The 23,787-nt window shown below is 40.8% G+C and overlaps 1 protein-coding gene across 5 annotated transcripts in view; it reads right to left on the bottom strand.

Annotated features, from left to right (window-relative positions):
• The window catches only part of TENM1 (teneurin transmembrane protein 1), a 912,904-nt gene that overhangs the window by 323,695 nt on the left and 565,422 nt on the right, over positions 1–23,787 (bottom strand). The window lies entirely within an intron of this gene.

Genomic DNA, 23,787 nt, shown 5'->3' on the forward strand with positions numbered 1-23,787 from the left:
GTTCTTCCAAATAGTAATGCAAGTGCAAGGCTCCTCTTAGTTCAGGCATTGGAAGCCTATTACATTCATAATGTTAACTTGCTACCGTTAAAGCTTTGCACTCGGGCAGCGTTCCAGCATTAGAAGCTTGATAAATAGCAATAGCAAAAACACTCTGGAGGTTAGAGAAATCACATCTCAAAACAGAAAATATGTATTGATCTGTATAAAAATGCTGAAATCAAGGAGAGACTGAGCCAGAACACCAGAACAATAGTATTTCTTATTTTGCAGCCTAACACAAACTAATTGTCTTACATATGATATGTGCAAAGGTTCAAAAATGGTTTAAGTTGAAGCAAACTGTTTCAGTCTCCACAGGGGACCAAACATAAAATGACATTCTGTCAGCATGCTGATCCTGTTCTGCATTAGGGCAGGTTAATAAAAGTAATTGTCATGCAGTCCTTTTGGAATGTGACAAATATTGCACGGTTGTTTACGGTACTCTGCAAAAAAAAAAAAACATCTAATATAGCATCCGCCAAAAGTGAAAGACTATTACATCACCTGGGATATGTTAATCATTGAGATTTGTGCCCAACTAAACTACATTAAACTGTCACAAAGAGACTTAGGAGTTTATTTCTTGAGCTCTGGTAAATTGTGCTTAATGATTATGACTGGCTTTGCTCCACTTCACTGGGAGCAGCACTTACCAAGCTTTGGCATTATATCAAATCCCAAAAAGCACAGTTGTGCTGTCAAAGTGACTCTTGAAATACCTTTGCAAACACTACAAAGTATTTGCTTTCATCAATATTATAGTGAACACACAGGACATATATAAAATTTAGCTCCCAACAAGCATTTTCAATATATTTTTCCAAAAATGTTAGTGGATTTATTCGGGTGTCTATGGCCAGGGACTATATTCGATTTTAAACCAGAGAACATAGATAATACTGTATATACATGTAGGCAGGTGCACCTCAGCATCCATGCAGCAGCTATGCGGAGAGAATGGAGGCTAAGGTGAGCTTTTGTTCTTCTGGTGCCTGAGTGAGTGTCATCCAGGAAACAGCCATCTGATTGGATGCTGCTGCACTAAATGATCTCCATGGCCATCTTTTGTGATGTCAGCACTAATAAAATGCACTGTCCCACTGTAGTTGGTGTGCATTTGCGTAGTGGCTAGGTTAGGGACATGAACCCACTGGTGAGGGACAGTGTGTCCAGTGCAGGGAAAGGTTTCGGTGGAGGAGGGACAGAGTAGGGACCTCATGCTTGATCCCACCAGCCAGTATACCCCATAGAGTCAGGGAACAGAACTACTTTCTGCCTCCTGAATGCTTTTGTGGCCACACCACCTATTGACCACTTAATTCGTCAGATGCTGCCTGCTTGGTACCGTAAGCTTGTCCATATGTTTTCTGCAGCCTAAAGTTTTCTACAGTTCCAGTTGTTGGAAATGAAAGGAGAGTTTTTTTTTTGCTGGAATATCAAATGTTGTTTGTTGCTTATCTTTGTTCTTTTTTTTTTTTTTTGGAAATCAAGCGTTTATTAGGGTTGTCTTGCATATTTACTTTCAAAATATTTTATTTTCGAATACAGCATAAGAAACAAGATAGAGGCCCACACGGCCAACAGACGACTTAATACAGCACTAGAACAATGCATAATAATACAATTAAACAAAACAACCTAAATTGAGTCAGATCCACCCACCAGAGGGTGCATGAGGACCAGTAATACTACCTTAGCCAGTACTCCATAAAGGGAGAGCACTGACTAAGGAAGGGGTGAAATCCAGTGGTGCCCACTGAAGATCCCTGCCCACGGGGTCGGGGAAGAGCCCCAGCGGCCCCTGGGTCACTCGACACCCCTCGCGGGATCATGCTGTGCCGAGTGAGGGACCTAACCAGAGAGCCTCCGCTCATGGGAGACCATCCCTCCCGCCCCTACATTCGCGCAACGGATCCCTTCTGTCACTACTATTTATACATATGAAAGATTTGAGGTCAACTGTCGGCCATCCGGGCCAAGCATGAAAGTAAAGAGGAGAAAAGAAAGAAGAAGAAGGGGTAGAGAGGGATAAAGAGGGAAGGAAGGGGGACCCAGTAGAGTAAACCAGAGGAAAAACAAAGGTCGCTTATCTTTGTTCTTATACATATTCCTTGGCCTCAGTGTGCATTTACTCCACTTTGGGTACCCAACATCTGGCCCCACCTACATACAGTTCTACCCTAAGCCCTTGTACACACGGTTGGACATTCCGACTGAAAATGTCCGATCGGACCGTGTTGTTCAATAATCCGACCATGTGTGGGCTCCATCGGACTGTTTCCGTCTGAATATCCGACGGACCAAGCTTTCCAGCTGGGCTATAAAATTTTCCGACAACATGATCCGATCGGACCTTGTCCGATCATTTGTAGAGAATTCCGATCGAACAAAGTGCCACACATGCTCAGATCAAATTCCTAGACCAAAGCTATTGGCTACTAGCCTGAATGTAGTCCCGTCGTAACAAAATAATGTCACCATGTTCTAAACGATCGGATTTTCCGATAACTTTGTCCGACCGTGTGCATGCAACAGTTTCGGACAAAATCCGTCAGACAAAATCCGACGGATTTGGTTGTCGGAATGTCCGACCGTGTGTACAAGGGCTAAGACCTCAGTCAAATAGGATATCATTCACACAAAACTCTAGGAGGGATTTTTAATATGATAGAACAAAAATCATAGCCATTGATATTTATGTCCAGCATGTACATATCAACAATGCAGTGCATTATAAAGAACATACAGGCAGATCCATTTAATTTAGTCCCTGTCCACTGACGGAGTTACATTCGTTGATCATAAAACACTAGGAAGGAACAATCTGGGTTGAAGCCTACTAGTGTCTACTAGTGTTTTTTTTTTATAATTTGGATTTCAGTACCAACTGGTCAGAACAAAAACAGAATGGTTCATGGTTGGCTGCTAAGGGTTACTTTGCACATTTGTATTCTTTGTTAAATAAAGGCCACAGAAGATGCCAGTGCTAAATGAAGTACATATGCTGTCATTGTTGGCCTCTACTGAATGACTGATGCCAGACAAATATGTAGATCACATCTTTTACATTCATTCTGAATTCACTAACTGCATGCCTGCTCTAGGTCAAAAATAACAGGGCCATAGGTGGCCAGGCAACTAGAGTGTTTAGAAAGAGGACAGCAGCATCCAACTATCTAATAATGTACATAAAGGTTGGACATTGGCTGTCATCACATGAGTGTGGGGGGCAAAATGTAATCTTACATACAATACATACATAGCACATGGGTTTAATGAAAAAGAAAAGCTATATACCAACAAAAAGAACAATTGGCTTTGTTCTTGGCTTACCACAATTTCGTTGAATAATAAAAAGAGAAGATGACAGCTCAGCATGAAGAATACAACCTTAGAACTCTTCAGTTTAGTCCCCAAACGGTAAAGATCTAATTTTGTAGTTGAACTCCAAGCAAAGAGCTAAATGCACCGATGAAATACTTATAAGGGAGCTGTAAAGAGATTTGTCTTTTTTATGTTGTTAGTGGCAAAACTTACTATAGTGCATTAATGGAAGAAGACCTTTGTGTGTATGCACTTATATAGACGAAAGGTCTCCTGGAATATGGTTAATGAACAAATTGCTTATTTCTCCCTGTTCTTGAACACGTGTGCCCAGACTCTGGCTGTTGCAATGATTAATGTGATTTTTCTCTGTCTGATTTAAACATTTCCAATAAAAATTATTGTCTTACTCACTATCCAGAAATAAAAAAAAAACTCACAACATCACCACACTGTGGAAGGACAGAAGGCTTGATTTTTTTCTGCTACAGTTTACAGGTCTCCTTCTCATCCCATGCTTGTGACTGGACAGTGAAAGGAGAGGCAGATCTAGCGCTATCACTTTATTTTATTTATTTTTATCACATCTCTCTTCTATCGGCATGCTTCTTTCACTGCAGCATAACTGACCGGCTCCTTGTGGTGTTTTTAAATCCCCAATCTTATCTCTGCTGTATAATTATTATTATTATTATTATTATTATTATTATTATACAGAATGTGACAGTTTACCTAGCACTACAAAATAAAAGGGAGACAATACATTTACAATACAATAAAATACAAGACTATTAAGATGGCCCTGCTCAGAAGAATTTACAATCTAAAAGGGTGGGGCAGGTGTTACAAAAGGTTGTAACTGTGGGGAATGAGCTGATGTAATGTTTTGTTAATGATCTTAGAGGTGCATTCATTTGTGTATTTTATATCTGCCTGGAGAACAGATTTAAACAGATTTACTAAATGCAACTGGACTGTGCATTTTGCAAGTGCAATTGCTCCAGACCTTAGCAAATAAGTTAAAGCTTCACTTTGCAAAAAATACCCAATCACATGCAAGGAAAATAACTAAACACCATCTTTGCTTGCACGTGGTTGGATGATGAAAGTCATCAGAGCTTCTGCTCATTTACTAAGCTCTGGAGCAACTGCTCTTGCAGCGGGCAACTGCACTTTTGCAAAGCGCACAGGGGGTTATTTACGAAAGGCAAATCCACTTTGCACTGCAAGTGCGCATGGAAGTGCAGGCTCTCTAAATCTAAGGGGTAGATCTGAAATGAGTGGAAGCTCTGCTGCTTTTATCATCTAATCACGTGCAAGCTAACATGCAGTTTTTTATTCTCCTTGCATGTCCTCCTCGGATCTACAGTAACTTTACTTCCAAGTGCACTTTCAGTGCAAAGTGGATTTCACTTTAGTAAATAACACACAGTGTATTTGTCTTTAGTAAATGAACCCCAGAGTGCTTTACTGCTCAATTTCCCTAATGCTTATCTTTCAGCCATATAAAGCACATCTGCCACAACAGAAATAAGAGGGTTGCCATAATTTTTGACCTCCTTTTGAAAATACCACTTGCCTTGCTGTATCTGGTTTCAATACATGTGAGTCAAAGCCCAAGAACAAGCATGCAGCAAATGAAGGTCAATACAAAGTCAGAACTCCTTATCGCTATACTTGTTCTTGGTTAGTGACCCAAAGTACTAAAGGCAAAGCATCAGCATGATAGACAGGCATCTAGCATTTTTAGAAGCAGAGGTTAGCAATAGCATGCTTGATATTTCTCTTTTGACAGGTTTCCATTAACCCCCCTGCCGGTATTCCTGAGTCTGGCTCGGGGTGAAAATTCAGTACCATTAGCGGTAACCCAGAGCCAGACTCGGGATCACATCGCAGGATCCAGGAAGAGGTTACTTACCTTGCCCCCTGGATCCAGCGATGTCCCCCCGCAGTGCAAGCAAGCCGTCCTCCGCTCGATCTATCATATCGCCGGCTCCGTTCCCTGCGAGCGTTGCGACGCACGGGGACGGAGTACAGCACCAAATTCAAAAAGTAAAACACGCACATTACATACAGTATAATGTAATCTTACAGATTACATTGCTGTATGTAATTATTTCACATCCCTTTTGTCCCTAGTGGTCTGCCCAGTGCCCTGCATGCAGTTTTATATTATAAAAACTGTTCTTTATGCCTGGAAACTGGAGATTGTCCATAGCAACCAAACTGTCCCTTTACATCAAAAATGATTTTAGACCAGCTAGAAAACAGCGATAATAAATTAGAATCACTCGCAGAATTGAGGAATAGCGATTTATGGGGAGATCCGTCATCAAATACTGAAAAGTAATGACAGCGACAATTCTGCAACTGAGCAAATTTCAGTGTTTTTGATTTGATTACATTATTGAATAATTTTTATTATTGTTATATTATTATTTGGCATAAATATTTATAGTTATTTATTATATTATAATTTATGATTTCATTTTTCAAACTTTATCATACCCGGGATGTCTGCTAGACTCTGGTTTGGACAGATTTAAGTGAGTTATTCCTAAGAATTACAGGACTACAATATAAAACGCCAAATTTTCATGCAAGATAATTGTACCGTTTTTAGCACCTAAAATCCGAAAAAATCGTACTGCCAGGGAGGTTAAGGTAAAAAAAAAAAAAACCTTGAGGCTTTAGAACCACTTTAAAGTTTGGCAAAGCTTGCTGTACCATTTTCTTGTGTTCCAATAATGGAGCCTGCCAAGAATCCAAGGATAGCTGAAACATAAAACCTGTATGTTCTTTTGACATAGTCCAAAAGGTGGATTGAACAATATACTAAGTATTGAGATCTCACTCCTACCCAGAAGAAAGGGGAAGCAAAAATGTAGCTGATCTAGAGAATGATAATTCCTATACTTTCCTTTCTCAAGACTAACGTTACATTTAACCATATTTTCTTTTTACTCATTAAAGTAAACAATATGCAGGTATTCCATTCACACAAACAAAGCAAAATAAATAATGCTACGGTGATGTTTTGAGCCCCGATTTTGAACACCCCTGTTGTCTTCAATGTGGCTTGCATAGTTTCTATTTTACATTTCTAACTAAGAAGTCTTCTCTACACTTACCATGCAGGAGTTAAAAGTTTAATTTAAAATTCCCATCAATAACAATTGCATTACAGTTTGTTCAGACAAAGCGAGAGGAAATGAAAACAAACTGTTAGCAGCTGGGCAATTTACAACTCCTAAAACCACAGTGTCATTTCTCATTTGCTCTAGCAGACTTTTGAAAGCTTCTATTCAATGCAACTTCCCTTTTATAATTCATTCTGAGAATCCTAGACAAGGCTGACCCCCAGAAGACGGGCACGGTTTGAAACATTTCTTCTCGGGATGAAAAACTAGGTCTTGCTAAGGGACATAAAGGATGGAGAGCTTGTTTAGTGTAGCCGTTACCTGCTGCAAGTTCTGTCTTCAGAACATTATGTAACTTGTGATTTTAGTCTTCTAAACAAGATAAAGTCAATTTTTCTTGCTTGTTCTTGTTATGTTCCCGTGGGTTTTTCTACCATTTAAATATACATTTTACAATAAAGATCTTGTCAACAACTGAAAAATAGGATCTCTTTCAGGTACAATTGCCCAGAGAAACCCCCACCATCGGCTATATCAACATTCACCGTAGGATTTGTTTCATCTAAATACAGAAATGGAAATTCATTTCTAGCAGTACTATTGATTGTTAAAAGATCCCTCTTGTACTCAACAGTCATGAGGAAATTTCCACCACAACATCCTGTGTGATTGCCACTTTTCTCGGAAAAAAGGAAACATTTTATTATTAAGATTTGGCCTTGAAGCACCTTAAATCGGCATTTCAGCCCTAAAAAATTTTTTTTTAAAGTCAGCAGCTCAAACAAAAGTAGCTGCTGACTTTTAATAAGGAGACTTACATTTCCTGGACGCCCGCGATGTCAGCCGCCGAGGCTGACATTCCCTCGGCTCTCGGGTCCCAGCGCTGCCACCCTCACTAAGGGAAACAGGCAGTGGAGCCTTGCGGCTTCACTGCCCGTTTCCTACTGCGCATGTGCAAGTTGCGCTGCGCTTTGTGAGTGGGGCGTGCTTAGGGAACACACAGTTCCCAGAAGATAACGTGGAGGAGGGGGGAAGACGAAGATCACCGAGGAGCAGGAAGAAGGCAGATTAGGAAGACTGCCTAGCAACAGGGATTTCTGGCCAGGTAAAACATTTGAAATGTTTTTTTTATTTTTATTTTAAGAATATTAATGCTTTTTTTTTTAGGGTGGCCTCCACTTTAACCACTTGCTTACTGGGCACTTAAACCCCCCTCCTGCCCAGACCAATTTTCAGTGCTGTCGCACTTTGAATGACAATTGCCCGGTAATACAACACTGGGCCTAAATTACATTTTTATAATTATTTCCTCACAAATAGAGCTTTCTTTTGGTGGTATTTGATCACCTCTGCAGTTTTAATTTTTTGGTTAAAAAATGTAAAAATACAGAATTTTACATTTTTTTTTATATTTTGATATAAAATTTTAAAATAGGTAATTTTTCTCCTTTAGTGATGTACACTGATGAGGCGGCGCTGATGGGCACCAATAGGTGGCAGTATTGGGCACTGCTAGGTGCCAGTGATTGGCCCCACTGGTAGGCATTGATAGGTGACACTTGTGGGCATTATTAGGTTGCACTCATGGGTATTGATAGTTGGCACTGGTGGGAACTGTGGGCACTGGCAGGTGGCACTGGCAGGGGGTATTAGTGTGCACAGATGTGGCATAATTGCCTCTTCCTCTTCGGGGCCGATGTCCCTTGCAGATGAGCCAGTGATCGGCTTCTTTTTCTCCTCACGTTGTCAGCGTGAGGAGAAAAAAAAAGCGATTACCAAGCTTTTGTTTACATCATGTGATCAGCTGTCATTGGTCTCAGTGACTTGGTGATCACAGCGAGCTCCGAGGGCGCGCCCTGCAGGGAGCATGCACAGGGGAGACCATCATATGAAATTCAGGTCCGCGCTGTTGCCATCATTTGGCTATAGCATGGTCATCAAGTGGTTAATGGTCTGAGTGCACAAACTTTGCTCTTGAGAAACTTTTCTCAACATTAAGGTTTACAAGTTTGTCAAAAATGGCTGAAGTACTGTAGTAATGCCAGGGAAATCAAGAAGGAGATTTGCAGGTGCTCCCCATACTGCCCTGTGCTTTGTTGTGCACTATAGTCAGGGCAGGACTTACCATTGGGCTTGACTGGGCTCAAGGCCATGGGCCCCACCCAGTAGGGGGCCCCACCGAGATACATAGCTGAGTGTACGCAGCTCAGCTCCGCTCACAGTCACACCCAGTCCTGACCTATGATGGACATAACACACGGATTGGGCGTGACTGTGAGCCGAGCCGAGTACACTACTCTCGGCTCCACTCGGGACTGCGAGAGGATCCGAGAGCCGCCGAGAGGATCTGAGAGCCGACAAGAGGACCCGAGAGCAGCCGAGAGGATCCGAGAGCTGCCGAGAGGACCCGAGAGCCGCCGAGATACACAGGACTCTGTATCTCGGTTGCGCCATTTTTAAACTTCAAGACTGCAATGACAAGGCTGCAAATGACACTGGGGCAGGGCTGTAAATGACAAGGCTACACTGACAAGGCTGCAAATGACACTGCCAGGCTGCATTGATGGGCATTTAAATGTAAGTTTTTTCCTTAAAATTCCCTCCTAAACTTGGGGTGCGTGTTATACGCTGGCTCGAGTTATACGCTGATAAATACAATAATGTATAGAAGGTAGGGCCCAAAAGTGACTCAAGCCCAGGGGCCCCCACCACCCTAAGTCCTGCCCTGACTATAGTGCAGGTGCAATTTTATTTACTGATTATGTGCATTGGGGTGCTATTCAGGGCAGTGCTAGGCGCATATACAGTCCCTGTGCGTATAAAGCCTTAGAGCATTGCAATTTGGAAGGACCAATATTTGTGCATTAATTTTGTGCACACAAATAACTGCTTATACCAGGGATATGCAATTAGTAGACCTCCAGCTGTTGCAAAGTCCCATCATGCCTCTGCCTCTGGGAGTCATGCTTGTGGCTGTCAGTCTTGCAATGCCTCATGGGACTTGTAGTTCTGCAACAGCTGGAGGTCCGCTAATTTCATATACCATTATCACGTAGGGAAGATTACACCGAATCGAGTTTCACTGAAATTAAAAAAAAATTGAAAACCTGCCAAAATAAGTGCAAAACTATTTCACTCTTTAGTGAATCAAGACAAAATACTGAGCTAATGCTAATAACACTATGATGTCTTCTGAGTGTACATAACAGTATTATGTAAATATAGTCATGCTAGAAAACAGAATATGGTATCAGCATTCATTTATCAAGACAGCAACTGTCAGAGGTCGGGAGGCTTTTCATCTTATGCCACGTACACACGATCGAATTGTCCGGACTTAGTCAGCCGGACCACAGTACACCGGACAATTCGATCCAGTGGACTTTTTCATCATAAAAGTCCGGCGGACATAGAAAGTAGTCTTGACTCAAAATTTGGCGGACTAAGAATGACGTATGCTCTGAAGCAAGTACGAGAAGGAAACTATTGGCTACTGGCTATTGAACTTCCTTTTTCTAGTCCCGTCGTACGTGCTGTACGTCATCGCGTTAGCAATCGCCGGACTTTCGGAGTGTCCATGTGTGGCCAAGTCCGTTCGTTAGAAAGTCCGGCGGATTGTTTGCCGGACCAAGTCCGCCAGACAATTCGATCGTGTGTACGCGGCATTACTCTTATCCTAAAAATCATCCTCCGTGGAGACTAAATAAAGTTAAGTAAGGGAATACAATGACTTTTTCATAGGTAAGAATGCAAAATTATCATTTAAAACTGAATGTTCTGCTACCTGTGTAAGCCCAGATGTGACCGATTCTCTTTAATGCTGGATTGTAGTAGATAACAATATGATATATTGTATACTTTTATTATATTATACCTGTCTAGATATAACTTTTCAAACAATTCAAACTTTTCATAAAATGATCCATCTACAGCCATTCATCTTTTTTACTCTGCTTGATCAATCTAAATATCAAAGTTAGCATAAAAGAAAAAAGTAATATTTGTAAGATTCTCTGGAGCCTTCCCAGATCTTCCACATATTTCGTATTCATTTTTATGAAAATGGTTTCATGTCACTGTGCTTATTCTCTAAGATGCATTCCTTTTGAAAAGTCTCTTTCCAGTCCCCTGGCACTTAAAAATATGTTCTGTCAGTAAAGAATATTATTATTATTAACCCCGGAAGGATCTGCTGTAATATTTCAGCCCATGCTAATGCTTCATGTGCGTGTAATATTTTCTATAATAAATCACAAATCCGAACTGAGTGCACTGACTGCATTTCATGTGTGCTGTCCTCTAATTATATATTGCTTTAGAATTTTGGATGGCAAATATGTATATATATATATATATATATATATATATATATATATATATATATATATAATACAATTTCTGCCAGAATTACCACTATACCGGCCTAAACTGAGTGAAATTATTTTTTTTTTTAAATTGGATATTTATTATAGCAAAAAGTAAAAAATATTGTGTTTTTTTCAAAATTGGTGCTCTTCTTTTGTTTATAGCGCAAAAAATAAAAACCGCAGAGGTGATCAAATACCACCAAAAGGAAGCTCTATTTGTGGGAAAAAAATGATGTCAATTTTGTTTGGGTGCCACGTCGCACGACCGCACAATTGTCAGTTAAAGCGATGCTGTGCCAAATCGCAAAAAGTGCTCTGGTAAGGAAGGGGGTAAAATCGTCCGGGGGCCGAAGTGGTTAAATTGCCCAAAAAACTACAGCAACTATCTCACTAGTTGTACAGTAGTTAGCTTGCTTATTTTTGATGTAAAGTTTTTATATTCATACATGTAATAATACACTTGTCATTTTCCTCAACTGTTCTGTTCCTAGCAATCCCTATGTAAAATACAATCAAGCTGTTGACAGTTTTTCATGTCATACTGGTACTTGATAAATCTGGTGATTATAATCATGTTGACGGTCTAGCAAAGGGGATATACAGACATATAAAGCAATACTTTAAGGCTCTGTAATTGTAAATATGTCAATATAAATGGAATAGAAAAATCCCTTTTCAGTGGCATTCTTTGCTTTCTAGTGACTAGCAGGTTTTGCCGGTGTACAGCTGACACAACTATGACATTTGTGGCATCCCTTGTATTGTAGGAAACTGTATTGTGATTCTTTGTGCTGTTGGAATGGTATTTAGCTATGTGTTTTATTTAGGTGAATAGTGCGAGCAGTAAAGTTTTAAATAAATAAATACCTTTAAATAAAAAACTGTAAAGGTTTAAATAAATAAATACCTACTAAATAAAGGTAAATTTTAAAATTCCCAGAGTTTTCCCATACTTAGAATCTTTTTTACATGCATCTTTTTAAATTAAACTTTAGTTTGAATGATCTGCAATATATGTTTTTGTCAGCATTATTCCTCTGAGAATACCTTTGAGGATAACACTTATCTTTGATGGGAGTTTGCAATATGAACCAACTGGAAGATGAACACTACCCAATTTGGACTATCCTTACTGCTGTAGTAGAACACTATGGGGGTTATTTATGAAAGGTAAATCCACTTTGCACTGCAAGTGCACTTGGAAGTGCAGTCGCTGTAAATCTAAGTCCTTGTACACACGGTCGGACATTCCGACGGAAAATGTCCGATCGGACCGTGTTGTCGGATAATCCGACTGTGTGTGGGCTCCATCGGACTGTTTCCGTCGGAATATCCGACGGACAAAGTTTTAGAGCTGGGCTATAAAAATCTCCGACAACATGATCCGATCGGACTTTGTCCAATTGTGTGTAGAGAATTCCGATTGGACAAAGTGCCACGCATGCTCAGATCAAATTCCTAGACCAAAGCTATTGGCTACTAGCCTGAACGTAGTCCCGTCGTAACGAAATAACGTTGTCACGTTACATACGATCGGATTTACCGACAACTTTGTCCGACCGTGTGTATGCAACACAAGTTCCGGACAAAATCCGTCAGACAAAATCCGACGGATTTTGTTGTCGGAATGTCCGACCGTGTGTACCAGGGCTTAATGGTAGATCTGAAATGAGTGGAAGCTCTGCTGATTTTATCATCCAATCATGTGCAAGCTAAAATGCTGTTTTTTATTTTCCTTGCCTGTCCCCCTCGGATCTACAGCGACTTTACTTCCAAGTGCACTTGCAGTGCAAAGTGGATTTGCCTTTAGTAAATAAACCCCCATGTATCTGGATTTTAACCCCCTTGGCGGTATTCCCGAGTCTGGCTCGGGGTGGAAGTTTTATACCAAAAGTGGTAACCCTGAGCCAGACTCGGGACCGCATCGCTGAATGCAGGAGGTTTACTTACCTTCTCCCCTGGATCCAGCGATGTCCCATCCTGGCTCATCCTCCGCTCGATTCATCAGGGAGCCGATCTCCGTTCCCTGAGAGCGTTGCGATGCACAGGGACGGAGATCGGCACCAAATTCAAAAAGTGAAACACACACATTACATACAGTATAATGTAATCTTACAGATTACATTGCTATATGTAATTATTTCACATCCCCTTTGTCTCTAGTGGTCTGCCCAGTATCCTGCATGCAGTTTTATATTATAAAAACTGTTCTTTATGCCTGGAAACTGGAGATTGTCCATAGCAACCAAAACTGTCCTTTTACATCAAAAATTATTTTAGACCAGCTAGAAAACAGCGATAATAAATTGGAATCACTCACAGAATTGAGGGATAGCGATTTGTGGGGAGATCCGTCATCAAATACTGAAAAGTAATGACAGCGACAATTCTGCAACTGAGCAAATTTCAGTGTTTTTGATTTAATTACATTATTGAATCATTGTTATTATTGTTATATTATTATTTGGTATAATTATTTATAGTTATTTATTATATTATAATTTATGATTTCATTTTTAAAATGTTATCATACCCGGGATGTCTGCTAGACTCTGGTTTGGACAGATTTAAGAGAGTTATTCCTAAGAATTACAGGACTACAATATAAAACGCCAAATTTTCATGCAAAATAATTGTACCGCTTTCAGCACCTAAAATCTGAAATAATCGTACCGCCAGGGAGGTTAATAAAAGTTTGTATTTGCCTTTGACATAATGAGGTTTACACTGTCAATGAGTGCTTCTGACTACTGCAGGGGAAGGTGGCACTATAATGCTTTTTACATGGTGGACATAATCATATTTGAAAGCATATTGACCTGTGTACTGCATTGACTATCCTGTATGTTGCTTTGTAAAACCCAATGAAGAAATGTTTATTAAAAAAAAAAAATTGAATGTGTATTGACTTCTATTATGCACCGAGGTCTATATCTCTAGGGAGTGTAGCGTTAGATGGGATCGTAGGAACATATGATATTCTTTGGAAGCACTGCATTGTTTTTGATTTAACATTTAGATCATATATTACAGTAAATTTGCCTGTGTGTTTCTTAATACATCTGCAACAGTTGCTTCAAATGCACTTTTCCCATTGCAATCTAATATCCTTTATATCCTTATTTATTCTACCTTGAAATGAATTAATATTAATATCCAGCAGTCTAGAAAATAGTATTCCAGTTCCTTGGAATGAAGCAGAGAAATCATACTTACTCCAACTACCTTAGATGTGATAGACATGTAATATTGCAATTTCTGTTCATTCCTCTGTGGTTCAAAACTCAATTTTCACTGAGCAAAAACCTAATCAATACAACTTTACAGAACTAGCTGCTGATGGTAAACAAAAAGACATATATTTCATTTCATATGGCACAGCCATGGAAATTGATATTACATAAAAGGATTACTCATTCTCCTTGGGGTAAAGGTTTGTTTGCAAAAATATGTTATGCTGCAGAAGAATCAGAGTTTCTGTACTTTGACTCTGTGGGTTTATTTAATATCCTACAAAACGTACTGCCATATACAGGGCCGTATTTAGACATCATACTGCCCTAGGGACAGCTGAAATATGATGTCCTTTTGTACAAGCACCACCTTTTGTGTCATGTGACTTTTTATTCAAAATGAAGGTAAGTGAATAAAGTTGCGCTACGGACTGCACAGAAAGTTGATAGAAAAATGGGTTAGAGCTGCCTCCACTTAGAAGCCCCCACCCAAAATTGGGGAGAGGATAGTGTATTTGAAAGTGTAAGAAAGTAGATTGTGGCGCTAAACCTAAAACCTTTATACTTTATGTTTTGTATTATAAGTACCCAATACTCAACGAGGAGAAAAAAATTGTATATGTAAAGTTATATGTGCTAACTTATGTGGTACTATATGTCTAATACGTACTAATAAATACTCATACTTGGGTGCATTAGTACCTAAAATCCCAGAGAAAGGGTGCCAACCAAACGATTTATTCAAAATGAGTGCTGGAATGGCTATTATATATGCAGAGCTGATATTCATTCACCTTTAGCTGAAATATCACGTAGACTCCATCTAGACCTTTCCGATACAGTGTGCTAACACACACTGTACAGGCATACCCCACGTTTACGTACACAATGGGGTTTATTTACTAAATCTGAAAAGTGCAAAATCAGGCTCACTTCTACGTAGAAACCAATGAGCTTCTAACCCCAGCTTGTTCAATTAACCCCCCTGACGGTATTCCCGAGTCTGGCTCGGGGTGGAATTTTCATACCAAAAGCGGTATCCCCGAGCCAGACTCGGGACTGCATCGCTGGATCCAGGAGGAGGTTTACTTACCTTCTCCCTCGGATCCAGCGTTGTCTCCCCGCTGTACGAGCGAGCCGTGTCTCGCTCGATGCATCACATCGCCGATCTCCGTGCCCTGCGAGCGTTGCGACGCACGGGGACGGAGATCGGCGCCAAATTCAAAAAGTGAAACAAACAGTAAACATACAGTATAATGTAATCTTACAGATTACATTGCTGTATGTAAATATTTCACATCACCGTTGTCCCTAGTGGTCTGCCCAGTGTCCTGCATGCAGTTTTATGTAATAAAAACTGTTCTTTATGCCTGGAAACTGGAGATTGTCCATAGCAATCAAAACTGTCCTTTTACATCAAAAATGGTTTTAGACCAGCTAAAAAACAGCGATAATAAATTAGAATCACTCGCAGAATTGAGCGATAGCGATTTGTGGGGAGATCCGTCATCAAATACTGAAAAGTAATGACAGTGACAATTCTGCAACTGAGCAAATTTCAGTGTTTTTGATTTGATTACATTATTGAATAATTTTTATTATTGTTATATTATTATTTGGTACAATTATTTATAATTATTTATTATATTATAATTTATGATTTCATTTTTCAAACTTTATTATACCCGGGATGTCTGCTAGACTCTGGTTTGGACAGATTTAAGTGAGTTATTCCTAAGAATTGCAGGACTACAATATAAAACGCCAAATTTTCATGCAAAATAATTGTACCGCTTTTAGCACCTAAAATCCGAAATAATCGTACCGCCAGGGAGGTTAAGCATTTGTAATAAAGCATGAAAGCTCATTGGTTTCTATGTAGAAGTGAGCCTGATTTTGCACTTTTCAGCTTTAGTAAATAAACCCCATTGTGTACTTAAAAGTGGGGTATGCCTGTAATTGTGTGTACATTGTGTCAAGACAGCCCAGTTATTTAAATGGAATGTACCACAATAGACCAAAAACACACCTGTAATATTCTTGCTGACACAACACAGCAAAATGCTTTTGTAATGTGTTACAATGCATTGTGGTGTGTTGTAATGCATGTGCATTTCTATAGTGCGCATGTGTGCCATTTAAAACAAATGAAAGTACAATAGACTCCAAAGACATGCCAGTAGGTTAATTGGATCCTGTCTAAATTGTCCCTAGTATGTATGAATGTGAGTTAGGGACCTTAGATTGTAAGCTCCTTGAGAGTAGGGACTGATGTGAATGTACAATGTATACGTAAAGCGCTGCGTAAATTGATGGCGCTATATAAGTAACTGAAATAAATAAATAAAAATAGACTAACATGTGCAAGGTGGCCTTCAAGAAAATATTTGGTAAGAAAAATAAGAATGGTTATCATACTGATCAATTATTTCTAATACAGTATTTACTGGCCAATATTTATTTAGGAAATGTACAAAAGCAATGAGAAATTGCTATAAGATGATTGCTCATCCAGCAAATGGAAACTCAGGTAAAGAATAAACGCTACTTGAATGTATATGTTTTGGTCCCTGCTTGCAGCTGCATTAAGAACTGTGTACCGCTTTTGTTAATTTACTTGATTTCTGCAGTTTTTATGACAAAGTAAAAACTAACTTACAAATATATTCAATAAGAAAACAATTTATAATAATTTCCCAATTTGTTATGTGTGATGAAGACACATTTTGTATATTTAGGGAGTCTATGGGTTACGTTTTTAATTGTAACATTTACCTGAGGGTAATATTGCCTTTGATGTGACTTTCTGGATTTAAAATATTTTTTACTTCATATGGCCTTAATAATGGCTTTATTTTTACCTGTATGCTTTGTCCTTTTTTGTATTTTGTCTCTTCTCTGTGTTTAGCTTTTAGGGGTTTGATGCAGTCATTCCAAGATTGCTTAATGACTACATTCTGCAAGGTTAAAACAAATGTCTCACATTTAAAAGCATTCAATCTTCTAAGTGAAGATTGAAAAGATGTAACTCTCAAACTAATGCCGCGAACACACGACCGGACTTTTCGAGGGACTAGGTCCGACGGACTTTCGCCGGAGTTCTGACGGACTTTCCGAATGAACGGACTTGGCCACACACAATCACACCAAAGTCCGACGGATTCGAACGTGATGACGTACGACCGGACTAGAATAAGGAAGTTGATAGCCAGTAGCCAATAGCTGCCCTAGCGTCGGTTTTTGTCCGTCGGACTAGCATACACACGAGCGGATTTCTCGGTAGGAACTGGGTCCGGCGGAGTTCCAGTGGAAAAGTTTGAAACATGTTCCATTTCTAAAGTCTGTCGGATTTTTGCAAATCAAAAGTCCGCTGCAGCCCACACACGATCGAATGGTCCACCGGAATCGTTCCGTCAGAACTTTGATGTCGAAAAGTCCGGTCGTGTGTACATGGCATAAGGGTGCAATGTTGATTTATGAAGCTAATGTGGTTCTGATTTGTGCAAACTTAGGCACACGCGCGGACTGTTGGCCCAACTTTGTCCGTCCAACAGTTTGAGCGAACAGTCCGCTCAAACTTAGCATGGACGGACATGGCCACACACGACGAACGAACAGTTTGCTGAAACCGTGCGCGATGACGTGAACGGCACGTACGACGGGACGCAAAATACGACGTCCTATACACTGCATTATAACTTTCGGCTTGAAAATCCTTTCTGAGCATGCGCGGAACTTAGTTTGACGAACAAGCCTACACACGGGCGGACTGTTCGTTGAAACAAGGTTTCAGCGGACAGTTTTTCGGAATTTCCGTAAAACCTTGTCCGTCCAACTGTCCGCTGAAACTGTCCGCTGAAAGCCCACACACGAGCGGACTGTCCGCCCAAACACTGTTCAGCGGACAAGGTTGGGCCAACAGTCCGCGCGTGTGTACGCGGCCTTACAGTATATACAGTATATGTAGAATCCCCAACCTGGGCAGTGATGTTATCACCTGCCTTTACCTTTTAGGATCAGCTTCAGCTCTGAACATCCCAAGCTGTACCAAGCTCTCAAAAGTTTTTAAATCTCCCTAAGCTCGCAATGTTTTTCTTCCAGCTACTCATAAATGTAAGCAGTCTGTGTGGTAAGGTTATGAGGCATAGAAAAAAGGGAATTGTCCCCCAAAATGGGGTTTTCTAGGCAAATTTAACTGCGATAAATCATCCTGCGATAATTTGGACAGATTCACCAATTTTAAGAAGTCCGATATTGTGGGTTCATTAGGTTGATATGTATCCCCGTCGTTATGCAGGTTGTATAATGACCCATAATACTCGCTAAAGGAGTCTGAAATATCTTTAGGGTTGGAGCATTTCTGGTTAGTTTTGGGGTCTATCACTGTGTTTAGTTTTATATATGCTGTTTTGCTGCTACCTCCTGGATCATAGCTCATAATTTACTACTACTGTCATTCCTGATACTTATATGTCCTATTAAAGCTTTATCTATTTTTAAATATTGATATATATTTTTTTCTAATTTGTTGCTGCCTAGAAAACCCCATTTTGGGGGACAATTCCCTTTTTTCTATTACTACTCGGGGTGTGCAGCATTTTTTTCTTTTCTTTCTTTCTTTCTTTCTTTCTCCTTTGTTCTAAAGGTTATGAGGCATCAATTAATGAAATCACTCATAATATTGTTCCAGAGGTCAGACTAGAACATTTTTGATTATTTAAAAGTCTAGCGCCTCTGAGGAACTCCATTCTAGAGGAAGACTGGTGTATAAGATTTCCAAAGAATATTATTCATTGAAGCACATGCATGTCTCAGTACATTCTATAAAAGTATTTTTTTGCTGCTGAAATGGCCAGGAGAAGTGGAGAAGACAATGGAAACACAAGAACCCTATCTCAAGGAAACATACTATCCTACCTGCTGTGTCCTGGATTGGGACATGAGATTTTGCTATCTTCCCGCTGTGTGCTTGGAAGCTATAAACAGCTGTTGCTATTTTTGTGCTTCTCCACTCCAGAGATATGTGCCTCGGACTGGCTACAACATTTAGGGTATCCCATTTAACCTTTACCCTCTTTCCCACAGGTCGTCTGGTTCTATACTAAAATTGCACACCCACTTTACTGATCTCAATTAATGCCACCATAATGGTGCATGTAGCTTGGGAGCCAATGAAGTAGGTAGACTGAATCAATTCTCAATCTAAGCTATAGGGACCCCTGGTGTTATTGTGTTACTTGTTGTAACTCCACATTCATAGTTAAATAGTTAGTCTGGTTGAAAAAAGTCCATACAGTTCAACTAATAGAAGGGGAAAAAATACAAGCCTATATATACAATCCTCTACCCACAGTTGATCCAGAGGAAGGCAAATCACCCCAATAAAACATGAACCAATTTGCTCCATCTGTGAACTCAGGATGGTGGGAGTAAGTTGAAGTAAAAAAATGTTATCTAAATATTATTCTATACATGCCTATACCTCTGAGTGTCACACATTAACCCAGTCAGCAGATCAGGGAATCCATATAGTTCATTTATTCCTTTTCCTAGATCCCTTGTATATGACTGTGGAAGGTGATTTGTTCTGTTTATTTCATTTAGCTGAAAAGTTTATGTGACCTTTTTTTTTGTTTGTTTGTTTAAGACTGTATAAGGCTCACATTAACAAGAAAACTGCTACAAGTTACTCTTAAAAGCCACCAAAGGAGCTCTTCACTTTCAAGAAAACAATTAACTTTGAATCGTATATCGTGTACAAATATCCATCTATTTAATGTTATATCATCATAACTAGGACTCTTTCACTTACATGCCTGAGAATTCTTAGATTTCTCTTTGTTGTCCGGACATATAAGATACATATTACACATTATTTTAGGGATATAATTAGAAATCAGTAATTTTGATACTTGCCAATCTTTCACTGCAGGGGACTCTTTTTGGTCTCTGTGATTTAAATAAAAGTATTCAGTTCACCACCTGTGAAAATTTGGTGAAAGTCACCTTTACAGCTTTATATACTGTATATACCACTTAAAGCAGGGGTCTCAAACTGGCGACCCCCCAGCTGCTGTGAAACTACAAGTCCTATGAGGCATTGCAAGACTAATGCCCCATACACACGAGAGGACTTATGTCCGACAGACTTCCAAAGGAGTTCTGCCGGAGTTCCGACGGAGTTCTGACAGACTTTTCGGCCGAACGGACTTGGCCACACACGATCACACTAAACTCCGACGGATTCGAACGTGATGACGTACGACCCGACTCGAATAAGGAAGTTCATAGCCAGTAGCCAATAGCTGCCCTAGCGTCGGTTTTAGTCCGTCGGAGTAGCACACACACGAGCGAATTTTTCGAAGGGGACCGGGTCCGGCGGAGTTCCGTGGGGAAAATTTGAAGCATGCTTCATTTCTAAAGTCCGTCAGACTTTAGCTAAGCTAAAGTCCGTTGCAGCCCACACACGATCGGATAGTCTGACGGACTCAGTCCGTCGGAGTTTGGATGTCGAAAAGTCCGCTCGTGTGTACGGGGCATAACAGTTACAAGCATTACTCCCACATCAGAGGCATGATGGGACTTGTAGTTTCGCAACAGCTGGATGGCCGCCAGTTTGAGACCCTTGACTTAAAGTATAAGGCCCCTTTCACACTGGTGCAGTTTTTAGGCGTTACAGCGCTAAAAAATAGCGCCTGTGTAGCACCTGAAAAAACCGGCCCTTTTCACTCCAGTGTGAAAGCTGTAGGGCTTTCACACTGGAGTGGTGCGCTAGCAGGACGGTGAAAAAAGTCCTGCTAGCCGCATCTTTGGAGCGGTGAAGGAGCGGTGTATTCACCGCTGCTAAACCGCTCCTAACCATTGAAATCAATGGGACAGCGCGGCTATACCGCCGGCAAAGCGGCGCTGCAGCGGCGCTTTTAACCCTTTTTCGGCCGCTAGCGGGGGTTAAAACCACCCAGCTAGCGCACGCAGACCGCCGCTAAAACGACGGTAAAGCGCCGCTAAAAATAGCAGCGTTTTACCGCCGATGGCCGCACCGCCCCAGTGTGAAAGGGGCCTAAGTAAATCCTAATGCCCTGTACACACGATCGGAAATTCTGTGATCTTTTGGTCAGAAATTACGGCCGTGTGTGTGCTACATCAGACTTTTGCTGGCAGAATTTCCGCCAGCAAAAGATTGAGAGCAGGTTCTCAATTTTTCGGTCGGAAAAAGTTCTGATCGGAAATTCCAATCGTCTGTACCAATTCCGACACGCAAAATTCCTACACATGCTCGGAATTAATTTGACACATGATCTAAAGCATTGAACTTAATTTTCTTGGCTCGCCGTAATGTTGTATATCACCGCGTTCTTGTTGGTCAAAAGTTCAAAGAACTTTTATGTGACTGTGTGTATGCAAGCCAAGCTTGAGCGGAATTCCGTCGGAAAAAGCTTGGATGGAAATTCCGATCGTGTGTACGCGACATAACACTAAAATTCTTTCATTTGATTTATTTTTGCTCTGTGAAATATGCCATTGAATGTGTTCATTATAACTGTTCCTGCAAAAAACAAAACAAAACTGTTGATCCAGCAAGAACTGTACTCTCTGCAGTTTTATCTGAAGCAGTCTTGTCTTCCGGCCCAGGTTACTTCTGTGATCTACAGAACACATCCCCATAAGTTCTATAACCCTAACATACCTCCTGTCCTAGGGTGATAACACTACTCCTCAATTGGTACAGTATATTGAAAGAGCCTCTTCACCCTAGGGCATTAGATGTGTTACTGGCAGGATCACCAGTAAAAATACTGGAAAAATACAGTAAAAAAGCCTCGAAAGCCAGAAAATAAACCCAGTGGCATACTAATTTAATTATAGAATAACTGCATCCACCTCACAGCACCGCATAATACAAACACAAATAGTCAAGCAACTACAGCGCCCCCTGTCCCCAGTTAACCTGCATCTGCTGTTTTAGTAAGAAAGGTGATCAGTATAAGAGGAAGTCTCCTCCCTTGCTCCTCCCATAACTCTGGACCGCCCATCACTCTGAGCTATATGTTGTCTGGTGAGTGAGTGTAGGGGAGGAGGGTGCTGTCTGTTCTTAGAGTTCTGTATCCTGGGGAAGGAGTGTGTTTATACTGGGGAGGTGGGGGGGTTTTCTGTACTGAGGGATCTGTACTGGGGAGTGGGGGTTGTCTGTAATTGGGGGATTTAGGAATGTTGGGGGGGGTCAGCCTTTACTGAGAGTTCTGTGCTGGCTGGGGTTGTGTTTCTGCACTGGAGTGGTCCATCTGTGCTGGAGGGGGTTAGTCTGTACTGCCGGTCAATGAAAATGGCTGAAGACACGCACAGAAGAAGATTCCGGTGCTAGCAAGGGAAAAGGCAGTTATCAACCCCTTTAATTCCATTTTAACCACTTCCCTCCTGGCCTATAGCAGAATGACGGCCAGTACACGGTTCACTACCCAGTAGGGTACAAAAACATATTTAATTATTTTAATTGTGCGCTGTTTTACATCCACAATTTGCAGCACTTTTACTTTAGGATTATTGCCTGGGCAGGGCATTTAAAGCAGTAGTAAACACTACTTGGTCATTTTTACCTACAGGTAAGCCTCTAATAAGGCCCCTTTCACACTGGGGAAATTTTCAGGTGCTACAGAGCTAAAAATATCGCCTGTGTAGCGCCTAAAAAAAAAACGGCAGCATGATGGCGGTCCTGGGCAGATCCGAGGGGGGCTGAGCTGATAAACAATTAACACAGACCCCCCTGTCAGGAGAGCCGCCGATCGGCTCTCCTCTACTCACGTCTGTCAGACGCGAGTGAGGAAAAGCCGATCAATGGCTCTTCCTGTTTACATTGTGATCAGTCGTGATTGGATATGGCTGATCACATGGTAAAAAGCCTCTGTCGGACTGAAACACCGCACCACTGTTCGCCGTGATGCGTGCCCCCACAGGCACGCAGCAGCTGTTATCCTGCAGGACGTCATATGACGCCCAGTCAGGATAATTGAACCACCACCCCGGCCGTCATTCTGCTATAGGCTGGGGGGGAAGTGGTTAAAGTGGAAGTAAACCCATCGATTTAAACAGTTAAAAAAAAGGCATGCCGGGAATGCTAACTGCACATTGGCTGTGCTCTCAGCCAAACTATCAAACCATCCAATGGCTGGTGTTATAACGAATCACATGTGCAGCACCATAGCAGTTGAAGATTAAACAGAGGCAAAGATGGCAGCTTCCTTGGCTGAAAACGATAGGGGAGTTTACTTCCACTTTAAATTTCAACAACAAAACTGTGTCACAGACTTCTAAATACTGTATTTCACGATATAAGCTCAATTTACTGGTAAAAATAAGAATAAGTGTGAAATGCAAAGATGTCCGCTTGCTTCCTTCTCATTGTATCCTTGTGGACGAGTGCGGGGTGTAGCAAGATGACTGCGATGGAACGTCACTTCCGTTGCAAAATCTGACGGGTCGCCTAATCTGACAAAACACCAGCAGGAATCTGCAGGTTCTTACCGGTGGCTGCCGGTATGAATGTAGCCCTACAGTTCAGGATTTGTTTTGCCCCACAGGTAGACTATTCAAATGATGGCGTGCACAATGCCACTATACACCGTGGTCTTTTCCTAGTATAACGTTTTATTTGCTTGGCAGTATGAACTGTGATGTTTACAG

Source organism: Lithobates pipiens, unplaced genomic scaffold, assembly GCF_037356315.1.
Source record: "Lithobates pipiens isolate NorthernLeopardFrog02 unplaced genomic scaffold, aLitPip1_a1.2 Scaffold_1, whole genome shotgun sequence".
NCBI lineage: Eukaryota > Metazoa > Chordata > Amphibia > Anura > Ranidae > Lithobates > Lithobates pipiens.